This window comes from Mytilus galloprovincialis, chromosome 8, assembly GCF_965363235.1.
Source record: "Mytilus galloprovincialis chromosome 8, xbMytGall1.hap1.1, whole genome shotgun sequence".
NCBI lineage: Eukaryota > Metazoa > Mollusca > Bivalvia > Mytilida > Mytilidae > Mytilus > Mytilus galloprovincialis.
The window spans coordinates 64,204,165-64,226,575 of record NC_134845.1 but is presented as its reverse complement, the minus strand read 5'-3'; the positions used below and the strand labels follow the sequence as shown (position 1 = coordinate 64,226,575).

At 29.8% G+C, this 22,411-nt stretch overlaps 1 protein-coding gene across 2 annotated transcripts in view; it reads right to left on the bottom strand.

Moving 5' to 3' along the window:
- Positions 1-12,718, bottom strand: part of LOC143042364 (protocadherin-11 X-linked-like) — a 32,968-nt gene extending 20,250 nt beyond the window's left edge. Inside the window, exon 1 of one of the 2 annotated variants that reach the window (XM_076214648.1) lies at positions 12,620-12,718. The gene's annotated coding sequence lies outside the window, so the exon portion shown is untranslated. Of the gene's footprint in view, positions 1-3,919; positions 4,006-12,619 lie in introns of those variants that run through there. The other variant, XM_076214647.1, reaches the window with a different exon arrangement.
- Positions 12,719-22,411: the final 9,693 nt, after the last annotated feature.

Below are 22,411 nucleotides of genomic sequence, written 5' to 3'. Positions count from 1 at the left end.
TATTAGATTTTAAGTGGGTAAAACGATGCCATGCCAATATTGACCTGACTTCTATTAAGATTATCACACATTGTTAAAGAGGGGATAGATTTATTTGTGTGGAAATTAACACATTGTTAAGTACCCTGGACAAATGTTTACATATCTATTAGGTCATGGAACCTTTCGTTTGGTCTGTTAAAATCTGCAAGTTTTTTAAATACATTAACTAGCTGTCTTATTTACTTTTATGGCTAAGATTGTTTGATGCTAGGATTACAATACAAAGGAATTCTAATACAATATATTTGTAACAGTTGTTGAAATTGTATTTTTTATATACCAAATTAAATTCAACTTTTAAGAGTGTTGTTATTTTATAATTGGTCCATAGTATTAAAAATTCACTTGAGGAATACAACAAATGGAAGTTTTTAACGACCTTGACTGGCTATACAGCCCTTGCACGGTCGGCTTGAGGAATAGGTATTATAAGTGAGGTAAAAAGGGACATACCATGCATAGGGAAAGATACCATTTCAAATAGAATATCAAATAAGTAATATGAATATGTAAACTTTTATATATTTATTTGTTTGTGTGAAAGTTTTATAAGAGCCCATGAGACAGAAGCACCCCGTCCCCACCCACCAAATAACCCAAAACTTTTTAAACTAATTTCCTTTTATCACAAGGCTTAAATACTTTATCAATTTTTGTAATTTCACATAACACTTTAAAAATATACTGCTCCTGTTTGCTATCTTAGACTTCATTCAATTTTTGTTTAATGCGTAGTTGAAAAGATAAAAAAAAGTCTTTTGATATTTTTTTGTATTTATTAATGTTATTTTTAATATAAAACAATCACTTGAAAATCTCTAAGGCTTACTCAACATTAGCACTTGAACTTCATGTTAAAAGAATCAGATTAAATAGTAATTTTCTTTAGTTCATAAGTGAATATAGTGGGAACAGTCAGCGAGTTCCACATCAGTTTTGCAGGTTATTTTTCTTGTTATTTTGTAAAAAGTCTAAATATATTACACAGTTAAGATATTTTGTTTTACATAAGTTTTTACAGTAAAACAAAAATTCATAAAAGTAAATAAATAAATCAAAGTCCTTTAACAAACATGCTTATCACAGATTTGATATATGTATATCCCTAAAACAATTTTATTCCAAAGTCCTTAAAATAGTTAATGATATTTTCCTATGACCTATTCACATAAATATTCCATATCAAAATTAGATTTGTCATTGCTGTACTTCTTTGATCAATTTTTTTAACTTCCTGATTTAATTTTTTGTTAATTTAATGAGTTATCTCCCCTTATTCTGACAGTTTTATTTAAAACAAACTATCATACCTGATTATTTCAAAGATCAAAATAGAAATTAAAATCCACAATTGCTGTTTAAATTGAAACATCAAATTAGTACTGCACTTTTTAGTTTTTAAACCACAAGAAACACTTACTTTTTCCCATATAATACAAAAAAATAACAGAATTGAATGCACACAAAAATCAGAACTATTTCAAAGAAAAATTGAACAACATGATTCCCGCTTTTTTTTCTAGGTTAAAGTACATTTGAAATTTGTAAACAATTTCTTTGTTTCAAACTGATTAGATAACAAAAAAACATAAACAAAAAGTTAAAAAAAGAACTTTATGTGGGGTGAAATACAAGATTTCAAAGTTCATTTAATTTTCTGTAGATTTTAATCATTCGAAAAAAACAATTGGTGGGGATTGATACAAATCAACTACTATTCAAATGTTGACTAATACAACTACTGTTCCTAATAATAAAAATCCATTATGAAATCGCACAGAACATTACGTGCAACTTCAAACAATATGCTGCCATTGTCCCGATGTGTTTCAAGGCTTCCGCTAAACTTCGATACTTCTTCTATGGGTGAATGGTCTTTTGCACTTAAATGTTGTATCCATTTACAACTAGCGTTAGAACAATACAAGCCTGAAACAATTGTAGCTGATGGTCGAAACAAATGAACTAAAATTGTGGTTGAAATCATTTAAAGTTCTTTGAACTGCAATCCCTTCATTTAGCTTTATAAACTAAAGAGACAAATTCACTAATACAAATGGTCAAAAGCTAGCGTTTAGTGACCCATAGACCAAAGATATATATTATTAAAATCCTATCTCCTTTCTTATTTATCAAAAAATCTGATTTCAAAAATACATTCCCAAATTACAGCCCATATAAACCGTCTCTTCTAACTGCAAGTGGTAAAAAGATGAGGGTGTATTTTGGCCACTAAAACTATGAATATTAAAAATCACAAGGTCATGTTTCTTTATGGACCCTTTTAGTAACAAAGTCATGTATAGGTTAATAGTTCACTATTACTTATCAATTTCTAAAATAAATATTTCTTTAATTAAATTTTCATTTCCTCACACAATTAGTTGTCTGTATACCTTACAAGAGCATGATGCGCCCTTATTAGTGAACTGACGATTTCTGTTTGACACTGACACTATTATTACGATCTCCTTGTATTCAGTACATCCACCTCTGAATTAAGAGCAGAAAAATATTGTTTGAAAAGGAAAGTTACAGGTCCCCTGTGTATGACAAAATGACAGTGACACAACCTTTTAAGTGGTCTACATAATAAAACTTCTTAGAGACAGAAATTCTCTTTTTCAAGTATGAATTTGATAAGGAAGACAATTTTGACAACTTTTATTTAAACATGTTAAATGGTTATTCGGTCGCTACTCAAATTTTTTCCCTACCTTGTATACCTTAAGATTAAATGTTCTATTAAGAAACGATACAACTTGATCCGACTGTTTTGCAATCTACGGACAAATATTGACACATCACAGGTTTCATCTTAGTGAGTTTGTCCCTTGTATTGACAATAACGTCAAAACGCAATGACAAAATTGACAAAATATATCCCTGCCACTTACGGTATCAAATGAAAAAAGGTTATCGCTTCTTTATTCAACTCAGCACCTTGTTTGAACAAGAATAATTAATTTCAAATACCGTTTTATAATTAATCTCTTTCAATCCTGTATGATGCAATATCGAGACCCAAGTGAGACGTTTGATAAAAAAATGTGGATGTTTTCAGTCACAAAAGAGATTTTCTTTGAAAGTTTGTTTGAAATATTGCAAACTGAAGAATGAGTAATGGATAAATAAAAGGTGTTGCGATTCAGTTATTTAGGAATGGTTTTCTCTCTGGAATGTCTAATATTTCTGATGAGTCTTCCTGGACATTCAAATACTTTAGCACTTTAATCAAATTTGAGAAATTTAGAATTTTGTTAAAAAAATATGAATCTCTATATTGTAGAGGGAATCACTGAAGCATGACTGGAGAGGGCCCCCCTCAGGTCAGTCAGCGCCCCCCCCCCCCTTATGAAAAGTTCTGGATCCGCCACTGCAAAGCATATAGATATATTGGTAAATGATAAAAAAAAAAAAAAAACTTAATTATAATGCACAAAGATCGATAATTTCCTTGTATTAAGGAATTATTATATAATTTGGATTATCCTATCATGATTATAAATAACATGTACAACTATTTGCACTAATTTTGTATTTGTAATTTATCAAATTTAATTTATAAGTGCTATCATAATTTTCAACTTCCTCTACCTTATTAGTTTTAATTTTTTTTAATGATGCTTACTTGATAAATTTGAAGCAAATAAACGGTATTAGAGTGGTTCAAAATTCTATTCCTTTCTTAGTAAAATTAGAGCACAAAGTTCTATACCCTTCTAAAAGGCATGCTTATCTTATGCATTGTAAAATCATGATTCTAAATGACCATGAACCCCTATAATTTCACATTTTCAATTGCATACTAAATACTGCACAAGACTATCTATTTGACCTCTGAACCTGCAGGTGAGATGAACAAAAATATACAAACCTTCTTGGTGAATTCCCCCTTGCACAATAATCGTAACAAATCCTCAAAGTCAAACAAACAAACAAGTTTTTGCATCTATCTTACACTATCTAATCATATGAAATCTATCTTGATACCAACTATCTTATTACAATATGTACATTTCAGTGACAGATTTATTTGTATGTAATGTCAGATTTCGATCTGATATACACCTCCCCCTCCAGGGTCCCTGACACCCCCTAACAAGGGAAGATATTAGGAAGTATTGTTAATTGCCAATTATACCCACTGGGAATAAACAAATATTTTGACAAGTTGGTGATTGGAAGTTTCAAGTTACTGCCAATGGTAAATTAGTTAATTTTGACTGATGGTTTTCTATAATTGAACTGATGAAAATAGAACTTCATTCAACAAATTTGATATATACAAATAAATAATTATTTTTGTACTTTTTTTTACATCAATATTACCAAGAATTTGAAGAAAAAAAATATACTCCATTTCATTGAAAGAAAAAAGGCCACAGAGGTTTTCTATTTTGTGAAGTTTCTGATTAATAACAATATCAATAAGGAGATGGCCAACATACATTTTTAATTGCATACTGTTCGGACGAACCCCCCCCTTGAAAACAAATAAGCACTGTTAAAGTCAACGTTCTGTTCGAATTGTGACTGTTAAAGTCGAGTTCGTGGGTCCAAATATCTTCCCCCCCCCCTATGGAAATTCCTGGCTACGGGCCTGGTCAAGCAGAATTATATGGCTTTAAAAATAATCTGATATAAGTTATTCCCCTTTCTGAAAAGCCATACACTGTGTAACAACAATTAAAGGGTAAAGTAGGAAGTACCGTAGGTATAAAACTCTTTATTTGGTATACATATTATTTCAGTTTAATGTAGGAATACACGTTTGTTTAGTTGAGTTGGGTGGATGTTGAAAGACCATTAAAAAAAAAATGAAAGGCATTGTACATAAAAAGAATCTTTTTTCTTACAACTGTCTTTAAGACCATTAAAAAAATGAAAGGCATTGTACATATAAAGAATCTTTTTTCTTACAACTGTCTTTTACAACTGTCTTTAAGACCATTAAAAAAAATGAAAGGCATTGTACATATAAAGAATCTTTTTTCTTACAACTGTCTTTAACAGCAAAACTTCCCTAAAATGGGGACAGTACTCATATCCTAAAAATAGTAATCAAATGAAAGGGGGAATAACTCACATCCAGTAAATCTAGTCAGAAAGATGCTGTTGTACTTTTGAGCTTTACTTTTTAGTTGCATACTGTCATATTGTTCATTTAGTATGCAAGTAGAACAGTTCTGTTCATATTACACTGAATATTAAGCAAACAAACATCAATATGACTATATTGAAATACCTTACATGAAGCAACGTTTAGACTTTGAACTAATGATAGGTTTACTGAAAATAGATCTATTTGTTTATTGATATTCTTTCGGTCAGAGGCAGATTTAAGGGGGGGGCCCCCCTTTTTGGAAAAAAAATTGGTTGCTTATATAGAGAATCACTGAAGCGTGACTGGAGCAGGCCCCCTATTAGGCAATCAGTGGGCCCCCACTTATGAAAATTTCTGGATCTGCCAGTGTCGGTCTCCCATTATAAACAGTCTGCACTATCATTTAGACCTCTGATCTACCATGGTATAATCAAGCAGGTGTAATCTAGGACTAATACTTCTATTGGTCCAAGGTGAAAACTCTTAAAACTAAATAGGTTTTCCTCAGATTTATAATAGTACATCTTTAGCTACTGTATGAATAATTCTGGTTCATTTTCTCAAAGCAAGACACATGTTTAAAATAGCAGGTATTTGTTATCATCATAATGTACATACCCTTAGCCAGGGGTTCGTCCGAAACCGCCCCCCCCTTGAAACCAAAGAAGCACTGCTAAACATTTTAAGTCAACGTTCTGTTTAAATTGTGACTGTTAAAGCCGAGTTCATGAGTCCAAATAACCCCCCCCCCCTTGGAAATTCCTGGCTACGGGCCTGATGTAAGACAATTTCAATTTTACTAATAATTTTATTAAAGACTTTTCCAAAAATGGTTTCACCTACCTAATTTTAATTCTAATTTTAGCAGCATCAATATGTCTAGACCTAAAACTTAGCCTACAATACACGAATATTCAGTTACATAATAAACATGATAAATATTTAAAACAAATAGAGAACTTCCTCAAATATCAGTTTTCCACATATACATGTACTGAAATTTCTATGTTATCTAATAAGAGGTTGATGCTAAGATTAGGGACTTTTCATGAACATTTTTTACCAGAATAAAACTTTTTTAGACATGAAAGTTTCAGCTAAAGGTACAATACTTTAACATTTTAGATATTTGTGAAGGAAAGCTCCAAACACGAACAATCAGAGAAAATAAGCCTCAGTGGAATTTTTTTTATGAAATAAAATGAAAGGAGATATAACCCCCAAAGCAGATCAGTCTAAGTATAGTACTTTAATTTTCCCAACTGAAATAAAATGAAGGAGTTTATACCTAAATACTGATTTAAATAGATATGAGAAGATGTGGTATTTGTGCCAATGAGACAACTCTCCATGCAAGTAACAACTTATAAAAGTAAACCATTACAGGTCAAGGTACCGCCTTCAACACAGAGTTTTGGCTCACACCATCACCAAACAGCAACATTAATAAAAGGCCCCAAAATTTCTAGTGTAAAATCATTCAAACCAGAAAACTGAATGCCTAAAAATGAGACTCTTTAATGACATAAATCTCTTGATAACAAGCTGCAAATCCTTCAAATTCTCTAACTGTAAACATCCAACTGTTTTACACATATTAAAGTGCCATAAAACAATCATTACCCCAGAGGTATTTCACACCCTATATAAGTGTGGCATGATGTTCTATGCCATGTTATACATTGTTTATCTTCAGTTACCTCCCTTTTGTAATTATGGGTAATTTACCTATGACAGGTAGAACTGAAATGTCATTTGACCGTCTGGGTATTTCAACTTTATAAAAATTATGAAATGTTTTATTATATTAATTGAAAATATGGTCATTTTTTTATTAATTTATTCATAAAATAATTATTACATGTCACTGATCTAATTATCAAAATTTATTAACTTATTTCAATTTTTTATTTCTAAAATTGGCTATTAATGTATAGGTTAACGTATTTCTTTATTCCTGTATAACTATTTTATGGCCAATTTCTCATAAAACCATATATAAATTTCTGCTGTGTGTATAACGCAACTCCAAAATAAAGCAATTTGAAAAGGGTAGTTTTTAATGACCTTGACTGCAGTACCTGTTTTCATATAAAACATGTTCTCTTTCTCTAAGATACATGTCCTTATAAGAAGTATTTTTCAAAAGCAAAATGAAAGTTTTTATCTTCGATTTTGACTAATTTTTCCAAACTTTTATAAAAACATTCATACTTTTGTTTTTTGGCTATTATCATGATTATAGTTATATAATTGGAAAGATATCTTGCTTGTCAAAAAGTATTGGAACTTTTTTTGAATTTCATTTTTTGCTGAACTCAGAACAAAATCTTGACATTATTGAATACAACAGACCTACTAGTCATTTCTCTAAAACAATATCCATGCATGCCTCACACATAGTATAATGATATACAATACTGGATAATATTCGTTTAATTGATATAACATTGCACAAATAATGATTTATGTACATTAATAACAACTTGTGAAGGTTTTGTTAATTGCCTCTTTGTCTTTGATTGTTTACAGTACAAGAGTGATTAATGTTTGTCACTTATCCAACAACTTTTAATTATCCTTGTCAATATTGTTTTTGTTCCAAAGGGGAGGTAATTCATCAAGAGCCACAACTCTGCACATCCAATCATAAAGAGAAAAAAACCCAGAAAATTTGAGCACTATACCTTGGCAAACCACTTTTCATTTTCAATCTAATCTTAAGGCCATATTTGGACTTTCTAGAACACGTTAAACCACCTTACACTTAATTTGACATTTTTTTCATTTAAATTTAAAAGAATCTAAAGCAGTTATTAATATGCTCCTAATATATATAATTGAAATTCGAACTAAAAAGAACAAGCTATCCAACATTTGTAGACAAAAATATCTCATTTTAAAAATGAGGAGATCTGGAATGAATGCCAATGAGACAATATTTCAACACAGTTCATTTGAAGTGAAACAATTTTAATAGTTTTAAAGATGTTTAAAGCTTATAAAAAAACAAAAACAACCTTAATATGGTCAATTCCTTAGTAAAAAATATTTTCAGAATCAACTTACCTAATCAAGAGACTAAATCCAAGTATTTCAAAATAATCGGGAAATAAAAAAAACAAACCAAGATAAATTTTTTTGTCAAACAAGCTTCATCACGATGACTTAAACCAATGATTATCCTGCCAAGACAATTATCACATTCCACAGAAAACACTTGAAAATTGATGTCTAATTTTCCCTGTCTATAACTGGACGAAATTGACAATGTTTAACACCTGCTTAAACATCCAAAAGACTTGAATAATCTGTATCAAATACAAGCTCTGTCAATGAAACCAATTCATTCACTAACTCTAATTACATGCAACTTCCTCAGTCGTAGACTCCTCCCACTCAGCTTAGAATGTATAAAAAATGTTTAGATTTTCAAGTATTAGCTTTAAGAGACTGTTTTTCTATTAAGAAACAGCAAAATTGTTGACCTGTTGGCTTTCTTCAATTGTCAAAAGTTCATAGAATTTGGTAGCAACAATCAAGGTTTTTTTTCTAATGAAAAGTTTATGAAAGAATAAATGGATGAAAGAAGTATTGTTGAAATTTTCCATTTTACATTATTAGAACTAATTGGTACCTAAGCTGACATTGATTGATTGACTGTTGGTTGCTTTATGTCCAGTGGCAAATATTTCATGCATGTTCATTAAAATCCCCTTTAAGAATTTATGAAATAGATTATTTAAGCATATTTTCAATTAATTTAATCTTTTAAATTTATGAATTTAGAACATAAAGACAGGAAAATATACTTGATACATATATCTTAAGCTTAAAAATGTGCATGTTTTTGTGAACAACCCATAAAGAATGTATTAAAACTGCTTAATTCATGATTGAAAAAAATGCTTTCACACACTGTAACATTGTTAATATCAAAACCTTTCCCAAAGACCTTCAGATAGACACACATTAATCTTACAGATAAATTCATGTCCAAATCCTATCTTAGAAAAATATACAGATAAATCGACAGAAAAGAAAACAGAAATCAAGCATGTTTTACATTTTTCAGTGAGTCAATTGTATCTTCTTATCTTCAAATATATCTATCAAATTTCCACCTACTTTGAAGAAATATCATCGATACTCTAACCCCTACCCTTAATTACAAAACTTAAGATTGCTTCTAAAATAAATTATGTCATCATATCTATAACCCCTGCCCTGCGTAACAAAACGTGAAATTGCTACCTAAATACTTTTCTTATAATAAATATCCGTAACGTCATTATCACACAAAACATGTGTTAAGGTAGATTTCTTCAGATCTATCTTAAATTACCTATACAAGTGCTAATTTCTGGATAATCTGATGTAATTTGGAAAAATTGTTTTTTGTAGCCGGTGAAAGTGATCTCCAATCCTATGGATCTCTTTCATGTTGTAGTTGACTCCCCTATTAAAAGCTCGTTGACCTACCACTAGTAAATTACTACAACTGGTAGTTATATTTGTTTTGGAAACAGTGAACCTATAATCATATCAAACCTTTAACGATTTTATCAGTCGTATTTATGACATAACTTTCTCGACAGAAAAAATTGAAATATCAAATGTCTTTTATAGCAAAAAAAAAAAAAAAAAAGCAATACATGTTTATTTTTGACAAATATGACATATTTGTAAGTCTAACAAATCCTTTTTTTTTTTAAATCTTTTATAGCAAATCAGAAATATTGCATATTTATTTTAACAAATATGACGTACAATTTGTAAAGTCAAACAAATCGATTTTTCTTAAATCTCTTTACAGTAAATAAGAAATACAAATTGTATTGCATGTTTATTTTGACAAATATGACATAATTTGTAAAGTCTAATGGATAGTTTTCTAATTAAGCTCATAATTAAAATTTTGTACAATATAATAACTCTAACTTACAAAAAATACTTGACTATTTGGTCTCATTTCATCAAATCAATAACTAAACATTTGACATGCGAAAAATTATTAAAAACCCATATATTTTTTTTTGTTATAAAAATTGAAATAGTTCTTACTAAATGTTAAGTATTTGAATAGATTTAATAACTAATGGCATTTATTATGTTTCTATACAGGACTTCTCAATTTGATAGGTTTTTCAAAGTGCGTAACAATCGTTATAGATATGAAACCCAATGTCAATTATCTCAGCCGCATGTTTAAAATTCTAAACAAATTTTCAAAAGCTGTACAATTAAAATACAAGAGCTCAAAATTCAGGGTGCAGAAGTTTTTGAAGTATTTATTTAAGCCTTTTCAATCGTCTGCCATTTGTGTATTGAGACATCTATCAGCTATTCTGGGTACATTGATGTTAATTTCAATCAAAAACTTCATACAAATTTTAATAATGTCAATTTCAACTTGAAATTGATCATTATAATTGTGTGATGTCATATTTTGAATGATGGACAGACAGAAGAGACAAGTACTGCACCGTAATGCACCATAAGATGACAACTCGTTATAAGGATCCATGTTCAAACTCATGATATGGAAATACTAATAAACCAGGTTCAAGATCTGACTCTAATGAATTTCTTTTAAAGCATCAATCAGTCAATTTTTTCATTTGTAACTAGTTTTTCACTGCTTTGAGAGTAAGAGTGAACAAGATAAGTGCAGAAAGATTTGATACCAGAGGGCATCCCCTCTCCCTCATGGAGCAACCAGTGGCAGATCCAGAACATTTCCTCAGGGGGGGTCCGCTGACTAACCTAAGGGGACCCCGCTCCAGTCTTGCTTCAATATTTCCCTATATAATCAACCAAATTTTTCCCACGAAAGGGGGGGGGGGGCAGGGCATCCTCTCTCCCTCATGGAGCAACTGATATATGGTTAAAATACATAGATAACTAAAGTTGTCTTTCTGAGGGAACCCACTCTTACCCCCATTTAATCTTTATTTTTGTGATATTGAGCCACTATGCAATCTTTTAAATACAAGTTTTATCACTGTAGCTTTAAACTTTAGACAAAGTTTCCCTAACAAATTTTACTTCTGAAAAAACTTCTTAAAAGTAACAATTTGAAACGTCAGGTTTGCCAGAAAAAAAAGAACATTTAGTGTAGACATGTGCAATATCTCATTCAACTACATACATGAACTGAGAACCATTCACACCTTCCATAAGTCAGAAAAAAGGGACTGTATTTCCTCTATAAATCAAAAGGATTTTAGGTATTGCAGTTCTAAAACATGAGTCTTAAATTAACCTTCTTTCAACTCTTTCTTCCAAAATCTATTAGCATTAAACCTATTAACTTGAATCATCAGTTAAAAGAGTACTTTCGATCAGTGGGATTTACAAAATATCCATTTTCTTTAATTAAATACAAAATTAAGCAGTAAATAGAAAGTAACGGATTTGTTGAAAAATGAGTGCCTTGCAATCATCATCTTACATAAACCATAAAAATATAACGATCAGCTGTATTTATTTTGATAATTTCCCTCTTTCTTTTAATTACAAAACACCATGAAACGAAGCCAGTTTAATTTAAGTCTGATGCCGAAAACGTTCCCACATGTTAAGGGTTGAACCAACGTTAGACGCTAGAGACAAAAAATATTAAACAGTTCTTCAACTTTTCATCTCCAATTTAATGAAAGTAATTTTGTGCTGTCATTAATTTATAAATAATTTAAGCTTAGGTAACGTTTCTGATAATAACCAGATTGGCTCCTATTCATTCTGATTATTTACTTAGGGGAAGACGAAGAATTTGTTACTTATCTACTTATGGAAACCTTCATTTAGATACTTAATTAGCCTAATCTGATGCTTTTAGATAGAATTAGAGGATAAGATTGTTTCATTCCTCAAATAATATTGCCAAAATAAAATGTTTTCTCACTGAATATGAAAAAAAAATTCTGATATCAAAATGAGTGATTATCTTGAATTTGATATTGTAATTTTCTAATTAAGGTCTATAAATATATTACATCAATATTATTGTATTGACTTTTTTGTTAATGTACAATTTTCTATTGAGTACTGGAATCTTTTACTTAAGATATAAAAGATGAAATTAAATTTAAACAAGAATACAAGTTCTCACGTGTACATTTTTAAAATTAATAAATTCTACATGAATTTTGTGTATGCCAAAATTTTGAATCAACAAGTTTCTTAAAAACTATCTTTTTAATGTAATTTTTTTATATACAGGTTCTGTATGATACCATCCATTTAGAATCAAAATATTGTAAATTAACTAAGATAAGTTTACCTTCATCACATTAATTCATTCCATTGTTAGAAATCAAATGCATCCATTTAAGATGAACTAAATAAACTGGTCACCACTTAAAATGAAGTCACCAGACAGTGTACCAGATCACATCCATATCAAATTAAATTAAATTACTAATTAAAATAAAATGTTCTTTGTGGTTTTTAGATAAACTTGCCTACCTTAATTCATACAGCAGTCATAGTATACTCAAACAGGAAATAAAAAGAGTAGAATAAAAGAAATACCGCTATATCCACCTCTTCGATTTAAAACTTTAAAGATAGATGCATGCAATATGGGGGACCTCACAACAAAAACGGTTCAACTCGGGAGAAAACTTGATACCCATGTCTAATCAACCAACCAATCAAGGATCATTGATTAAAAATAAACAAAACAACAATTTTGACGGGGAGCCCTTTAATAACATACAATCGTGGCAATCAGCATTTATTATTATTTGCTTCCGATTTAAATCTTAGTGACACACAATCGTGACTTGTTTTGTGTCTAGAGAAAAAAGACCTAATCAAAATCATAGCATAACAGGTACAATGATACAAATAGAAAATTAACCAGACAAATAAAAACAGCTTGTGGTCAGTGTATTATTTAGATGGAGTTAATCTAAAGTTTATTTTCTTATTGTGTCCAGGTGACAAAAGTTGCACTAATATGTTAAAAAGTTAATCTACTTAAAGGGCCAATTGCAGGTTTAAATATGTTGCTTTCAATCAAAAATCATTTTCTGACCTATTGACTATTACATTATTACAATAGTATTGGTTTATGGGATAAATTCGCAGATTTAGCGATTTAAATCCCCGCATTCATGATTTCGGTGACACTTCGAGAGAGAAGGTGAACAAGAGGCTTTGGCCATTCGACAAAAGCTATAAAATTAAAAGCTATTTTACACGAAATACATCAGTTTTTTGTACCATTTTAAGGATGACATTTGTTGTATTTTTATGAGGCTTTGACACAAAGAAACATATTAACACAGCAAATTATCTTTATAATAAAAGATTTGGTGTGTCAAATATGACCGTAACATTCACATAAATGAAGTTTTTTTGAAAAGCTTTGTAATAAAGGTTTTTTGAAAAAAAATTAAATGTCACATTTTTACCCTTGATAACAAAAATGTTTAACTTGAGCAAAAGTACAAAAAGAGGTAAAAAATGCTGTTTAAAATCACCAATTTATAATTTGTGTGCTAATCAAGATTTCAGACAACACTATTTCCACCATGTTACAGTTTTGAAGAAACTACATAGCCAAGAGAAGTCTACCTAATGACTACAGTCAATAGCGGTTCTCCTTATCAATGGTAGATTCATAAGGTATATTCTCAAAAAAAAAGAAGATTAATGAGACTGATCTGTTAATGAATCTATGCACAACTTAAAATTAGTGAGGCACTGAAATACTTATCATAAAAGCATATAATTGTATGTTTTTAACATGTAAATTTTCAACACATAAATTTGTTGCTCTAGATACATTATATTCAGGAACTGATGTCTTTTATTTGTCAAGGCCCAACTTACTAAAAAAGATTATACCACAACATGTGTATAAAGTGCCATTCCCTTATATGGAACTTAATTTGAAATAAAATTTACTCTTAAAATCAATTTGTTAGCAGAGTGAGTATGATTACTGTACATTGCTTAAACCTATGCTCCTCTAAGTAGATTCAAATTAGGAAACCGCCAACAACTGATTCCAGATAAGATTTAACTTAGCAAGTTAACTACTGCCATCATTTGAAAACAAAATGTGAAATTAAATTGCCTCTCATTGTGGTTGATCAACTTTTGTGGTTTTCTATAAATTCAACATTGGTTCATGTGGTTTTAAAATTAACACATTTGAGTAACAAATGGAAAATAGAATTTCTTTGGGTACTTATAACAAGGGGTTGGAAGGAACCACTCAGTAATTTTAACAAAATTTAGTACCCCACAAATCATTCATTGAAGTTTTATTAACTTACCTGAATTTCAGTTCTTTCTTTTTAACATTAGGTATTTTCTTTCTATCCAATACAAGGAAAAATCGTTATTCAATTTGAAACAACAAATGACATAATTTCCTCATTTAACTCCACATACCATGGTACTGACTTTTAAGCAAAATCTCATATAACAACCTGACCCAAAAACGGTGTAAAAATGCCACCTGACTGCTTAAATACAAGACTAGCAGGCCAATTTATTACTATCAAATTTTCAACTTTTTGAATAAATTGTCACTTTTCTATTTAAATCAGGATTTGAACCTATTCAAATTCTAATCGTGTGTATTGTTGGCATGATATGCAAATATAAGTTGACCAAAGCAACACCATTTGTCTTCAAATTATAGGGTATCAAATTCAGAATTTCTACATTATGTTAATTTAAAATTTGTCATTGACAGATTGTTTTTCAAAAATTCTTTTAATTCTGGTTAAATTGAACTTGTTTCAAAATATTTACAAAAATCGTTTATTTGAGAAGTGTACAACAACTCAGCGTGTTCATTTCTTTTGAATAAAACTATAATTAGACGACTTTTCACCTTTTTTTGACAGAAAATATAAATATCAACCCTATTAAAATGTTTTACATTATTATAGAAAATAACTCAATACCCTACGAAAAAGGAGACAACTACACACTATGATTGTTACGGCTTTTAGAATATTTAATCAAAGGGGACATTACTCTCTAATTATGACATGTTCCATCATACATTCATTTGCATATAAAGACCTGCACTTTTTATAAATGGACCAAATATGGAAAAAACAAAGGCTCTGTCAGATAGTGCCTTACGGGTTGAAATACAATAATTCGAAAAGAAATCTGATTTGACCATTTCATTTCTCAGGTCAAATGGAAAATTTGAAATGAAAAGAAAAAAGAAAAAAAAATCTTTACATAATTCATGTATAGGGAAAGTCAGGTTGTTATGGAGGTACATAAGACTTTCACATAGGATGAGAGTGTTGTCAATGATCATTGTGGTCTTTTATCTTGCAAGTTGCTTTAGGGACCACATCAAAAGTTCAATGTAGGATAAAAAACTTAATTCACATAGTTTTTTTACTGACCCCCCCCTCTTAAAATAGTTTGGGAAAAATTGATTTACCAATAGGGATATATGTAAAAATCAATTTTAGATATACAAAACTTGCAGAATTTTAACCCCCCCCCCACCCCCAAAATATTTGTTTTTTAAGTTTTTTATCCTACATCAATCTTTTGATGTCATCCCTTAAATCTGAACTAATATCTTAACAACTTATATGGCTATATCATTAAGACAGACTGGTGAAGTTTTCAAATAAAATTTCTTTATTCCTGAAAAAAGAAATGTGGGGTATTAGTTACTGAAATAGCAACTACTGATGACAAAAAAAGGATCACGAGGGAACAAAAACCATGTTTATAATCTAAACAATATAACTCAACAAAATAATGAACCTAGAACTGCTAATTTGCGACAAAAAATAAACAAAACCCAAACCAATTTACAATTATTCAGTACACAAACACACGATGATTATGATTTAAGACAAGCCGAAAGGTATTACAATTAGAAAATGATATGTTTTACTCTTACAAAAACAAATTAGGTCTGTTTTCTCTATTTCTAATTCCTTCTTATCGCATATTGCATAAATATTTATCAAAACAATATTGTGTCATTTCTTCCACCAGTGATTTCAATTAATTTTATCAGCTTGTTTTACAAGAAAACAGAAAATAATCCTTCCATACAATTCTCAAAGGTGTGTTTGAATAATCAAACAGACCTAACCTATTGTCACCTGTACAATTCATTATGAAGTAAAAACTTCTACCGTTTCTCTCATCTTGACAGCAAACAAATTTTCCTTCTGTCCAGTTTGTTTACTTAATTTATCATTTCATCTGTTCTCTTAATGAAATTCTGACCAAGAAAAACACTTGAAAATATTTCTCAAATTACTTTAATACCCAAGGGGTGTTATAAGTGATATTATCATCCCCTAAATATTGACTGGTCATTCTTCATTAATTAGGCATGGTCAGTTGTCCAAACCATCTGGTCAACAGGTCATTCAATACACAAATAATTATTATCATCTGGACTGACACTGATTCTAGGTGATATTGTTTACCTAACACCTGAAAAGATTGTTTATATTTATTTTCCACACCTCCTTGAAGCTTAAAATTGCTGACAAATTCAAAGCTTGTTTGACCAATAAATTACAAAAGAAATTTCTAATTCAACCTCTCAGTATAATATAGATATACAAGCTTTTATGGTTTGTAGATAAAATATTTTGGTTGTTTGTGGCTACTTAGAGATTATTAAGTTCACACTCTTTTGCAGGTATATAGATACTGGGTTTAAAAAGGGCCAGGTTAAAGGGGGAGGGGTTATAATCAAGAAATGGTTGTATCTAAAAAAAAAAACAAATTGCTGTCTAAACTCAAGACTTTAGGTGAATGATCACTTTTATATACTAGTAACATTTAATAGTTGAAGACTATTAAAAATATTATATTATAAGGAGTTTTTTTTATGATTGCAAATAAAAGAACTTTCAGACAGATATTAAATAATGTGAATTTAAGCAATTATAGGTCATCATATGGTCTTCAACAATGAGATAATCAGCAATAAAAGGCATCACAAAATGTGACAAAATTCAAATGAAAAAACAACTGCCTTACTTATAAATTATTCTTGGTAAGAACTATTTTTTTTTTTTTTGATATTTTATTGGGCTGCTGTCTTATTGAATGTAAATTCAGAAATTATTGACTGTATTTATTATATTGCAATTTTTGAAGAATTGAAAAACTGTAAGATTAATCATTGGGATTTCAGGAAAATCTGCACGCAGATATAAGGAACGAATTCAAAACGTGAATTCGCATAATTTGATATTAAACCAGTCCCATTATTTGTGTTACCGGTAATAAAAACCTAGTAAAAATTTCTGAATTTAGAGTAAGTGTAATGGTGATTTTTAATACATGAACAACATTACGACTCAAATGCAGAAAAATCTACCCTGTGTCTTTTGCTTTGTACAATGGAAATTAAGGGGTTTCATATAGACAGAATGCATTTCATTTTTTTTTTAGAAATCCATTAATATAATTTATATTGTGAAATGTTAGGATTAATGCTGAAAGTTTCAAGCTGTTGCCCTGATAGTTGCTAAAAGCATTCTAGTAATTATTAAATAAACAAATATCTTGATGAATTTTCTGTGCCAGAAGCTAAGTGATGAATAATAATTAAATTTTAATGTACCTTAAAAAACAAAACAAAAAAGACAAAAAAAATACTCAATGTATCTAAAAAAAATTTAAAACCCTACTATCAATTTAAAATTTTACAGGGTCTTCATTTTTCATGTTCCCTTTGTTCCTATGGGACATAATTGATGTTATATCATTACATAAGTAATGTATTCTTTTCTGAGTCACAAGTTTTTTTTTTTTTTTTATGAAATAGAATATTATTTACATCTTTTTAAATGACACAAGCAGTGAACTCCCCAAAAATTCAAAAAGCATCTGAAATTTATATAAATAGGTGGAATTTTCAAGTTAAATCATTTTTATCCTATTTATAGCATCAAGAAGACAAATATAATTTTGATAAGAAAACAATGAGATGTTAAAGATAAGGACCATACTGTTTAAGTTTGTCCTAGGCAGATCACTTCCCATAAAAAGTCTCCATTACAAAATATACATAAATATTGTAAAGGATAGCCAATTCTGTCCATGCTCTGTATCTGGACTTACTTTGGGCCATTTATAGTTGACTATGTTGTATATGATTTCCTCATTGGTGAAGGCTGTACAGTGACATATAGCTGTTAATTGTTGTGTCATTTCATCTCTTGTGGTGAGTTGTCTCATTGGCAATCATAACACATCTCCTTTTTTTAAGTTTACAAGTTATATTGTACATACCTGTTTTAGTCCAGGCTTTTTCTATAAACTGGTCACAAATATCAGTATTCTTTGTATATAATCCAAAAACTTCAAATCAAGATTATTTCTGAAATTATAAATACAAAATGTCAAAAAATCACTTAACTGTATTTTTCCATCATAATCCAGAATTAATTGACATGTTACAAATATATCCATCTAAATCAAAACAGTGTTTTAATTCTGGTGATGTAAAATCTCGATTTGGCGTGAACAAAGCCTGTCTGTATCCCTGACACGACACCTTGTTTCTCATATATGGACCGTTGAGATTGATATCGTTATATTCTTTTAAATCTTTTTAAAACAACTTGTGAAAAAACATCAGCAACATTTTCTTTCACATCTAACACCCAATTGTTTTAGCCTTTTGATTTGAATCTTAAACTATTTATCAGCTGTTTTTGAAATTTTAATCAATTTTGGGGAATTGTAATACAGGTGGCTGTTTGTCAACAATAAGAAATTTGAAACCTCACCATTTGAACAATGGGTATTTAAAAAATCAAATCCCACATGGTATATATATTGTTGTAACTGAGTTTCAAAATATTGAATTAATTGAACAACAATTGATTCAAACCAAAGACCCCATTGCAGAAATATTTTGCACATAATGTCTGCCAATTTTCCATAAAAACATGCAGTTTTGTAATATCTATATCAGGACTGAAAAGTCTCAAATGGTCATGACAGTGAACTGCAAATATTCTTTTTAAATCGTTCAACATGTTTATTATTAAAGAATAATTGATTATGTTCCCACAGAAGGATATTTTGATATGGATACAGTGGCAGATCCAAGGGGGGAGGGGTTTTCGGGGGTTTGAATGGTTGAACCCCCTCTTTTTTGGATGATCAATGCATTTGAATATTTGAATGGAGACATATGGTTGGAACCTGTCCTCTATCCTGGGTTTGACCCCTTTTGAAAATGGCTGGATCGGACACCCCTGGGATAGATATATGAGAGTCCTTTCACTTTGACCCTCAAGAACAATACTTAAAATGAATCTTGGGTTAATTTTTGTGATAAGTGCAGTTGTTGGCATAGACATGTATTTCTAAAAATTAGGATGACTTCCATACATAAATATCTTGACCAAGTGTCAATGTCATCCTTATTTTTCTGCAGATAACAAAAAAAAAGGGGGGGGGGGGGAGGATAGAGATATTGTGAATTATTTAATCTAACATAACTGAATGTACTTTGGATAGTAATAATTGCTGACAAAATAATTCAGAAATCTTTCATGATTATTTTCTGCCACTTAATGGCCGTTATTCTATTCCTACAAGATCCTAATGATAAAAAACTTATATAACAGCAGGTACTTGAATTATTTCTACTGATGTCTTTTTCATATTTAAAGTACATCCCAAAAGTAGCGTAAATTTCAATTTCATTGCATTACAAAAAAGCTTCTAAAACTGGATAAAATCTCCATTTCCAAACATTTTCGGAATATCTTTTGCTGTTAGACAATTTCACGCTGAGGGGTACATTACTGATTTAAATCGTACAAATAATAGAAAGTTATCTAACAGAATGATCATCGTGTGATAATTTAATGTTGCAATATGAATTATATTTCCAGATATAACATATATTCTAGCTAAATTGGGATAACATATTAGTAATCTTCTGAACTATAGGGGGAAATCAGAGAAAATTCTCAAGGCCATACAAACTGATGAGAATAAAATAAATCTGGGGTCAAAGTAAAAAGCTAGCAAACCAACAACATATATAAAAAAATTCGTAAGGGTTCCACGGAACCCGGTGTCTCGCCTACTTTTGCTGTTAATCGCAGACTCAACAAAAATGAGGAAAAACATCAATAAAAATTTCCCTCACGATACTGTCTTTTGATTGAAAGAAGCTTCCAAGTTTGGTAAAAAAATCCAGGATAGTTTATGAATCTAATAAATGTTTTATAAACTTTAACTGCAGACTGTATGTAATGTTAACTGGAAGAAAAGTCCATTTATAAGTAAAATATGGAAAAAGTGAATTTTTTTTTTACAAAATTTACTTCTGAATAATATCTTATGATCAGAAATAAGCTTTTGTCTAAGTTTGGTAGAAATCCAGGATAGTTTAAGAACATTATAAAAATTTTAAAAACTTAAACCACAGAGTGAATGTTTTGTTTCTGGCAAAAAAACTAAGTCCATTTATATTAAAGTAAAATACAGAAAAGTGGAAATTTATTTTTACAAAATTTTCTTCTTGATACTATCTTATGATCATAAACAAGCTTCTGTCCAAGTTTGGTACAAATCAAGGATAGTTTATGAAAGTTATTAAAATTTTAAAAACTTTAACCACAGAGTGAATGTAATGTTTCCTCGCAGAAAAACTAAGTCCATTTATAAGTAAAATACGGAAAAGTGGAAATTTATTTTCACAACAATTTCTTCTTGATACTATCTTATGATCATAAACAAGCTTCTGTCCAAGTTTGGTACATATCAAGGATAGTTTATGAAAGTTATTAAAATTTTAAAAACTTTAACCACAGAGTGAATGTAGTGTTTCCTCGCAGAAAAACTAAGTCCATTTATAAGTAAAATACGGAAAAAATGGAATTTTATTTTTACAAAATTTACTTCTGGATACTTTCTCATGATCATAAACAAGCTTCTGTCCATGTTTGGTAGAAATTCAGTATAGTTTAAGAAAGTTATTAAAATTTCAAAAACTTTAACCACAGAGTGAATATTTGTGGATGCCGCCGCCGCCGCCGGAATGTAAGATCGCTTAGTCTCGCTTTTTCGACTAAAGTCGAAGGCTCGACAAAAACCTAATGATAGCTTGGATTTGCTTATATACCCATTTTCCCTAAAAAAAAACAACTTTTACATTTATGAGACTTATGCAAGAATTGTCAAAACGTTCTTCAAAGATTTATCTTGATTTTTGAAAATCCTCTTGCGTCAAACTTCTAAAACTTACATAATTCTCTTCAGAGCAATAACTACATACTTGTTAAATTTTCATGTTATAAAAGTGCAAAATTTAAATTTTGAGTTTGCTTATGCCAAATTACTTTTTATCAAAACATAAGGACATTATATTTGGAACTTACAATTTCCCAAATTGCATTTTTACAATGACCATTTGTTCAATATAATGAAAATCTACTAAAAACAAATTTTAACTTTAAGATAATAAACTTGTAGTATTCACACGATTACTACCCTGAAGAAATAAGATATGGGTGAGGAAACAACTTTTGCACCTTTTAAGAAATTAGATCTGGGTGAGGAAAAAACTTTTAGACCTTTTACGATATCTGATCATTTCGTTGTAATACATCTTTGTTTTACACTAAGTGCAGAACTTTTAATATACTTCCTTGCTCAATACAGATATTGTAATTTTATTTTCCTTGAAGTGCTTGTAACCTATATTTATCACAGATGTGTTTCACCGATTTTATTACTGCTGAAAGGATGAGTTCACTTGACAAATTCAGAAATCTAACTTGACTATAAAAAAATACAATGTGACATACAGTAATTATATGATTTTCCAGTTAGCAATGACTTATACCAGCAACAAAACTTTACGAAATCATGTTTGGTTTTTTTCGGCTAGATTTGCCCATACTGGCAACCAGTCAAAGAGCTGAGATATCAGAAAACAATTAATATCAAATAACACATTAATAAATGATAGAGGAAATTAAAACAGCAGCCAAAAGAAATTTAAAAGAAAAAAGAAAATGTCCAAAAAACATCACCCAGAAAAATTGATCGAAAGACACCAATCCCACTGTACATGAAAAAGCAAAAGATGAAATTTAAAGTCCCGATATACAAATATTTGTTTTAAAATATCCTATCCCACTCATGCCACTCTTTTCATCTTTTCAAATTCTATATTCTCAAATTTAAAATAGATCTTTCAAAAATATCTAAGTTTTTTTCTGTCTTTTAGATGACTACTCAAGCTTCCCAAAGTGT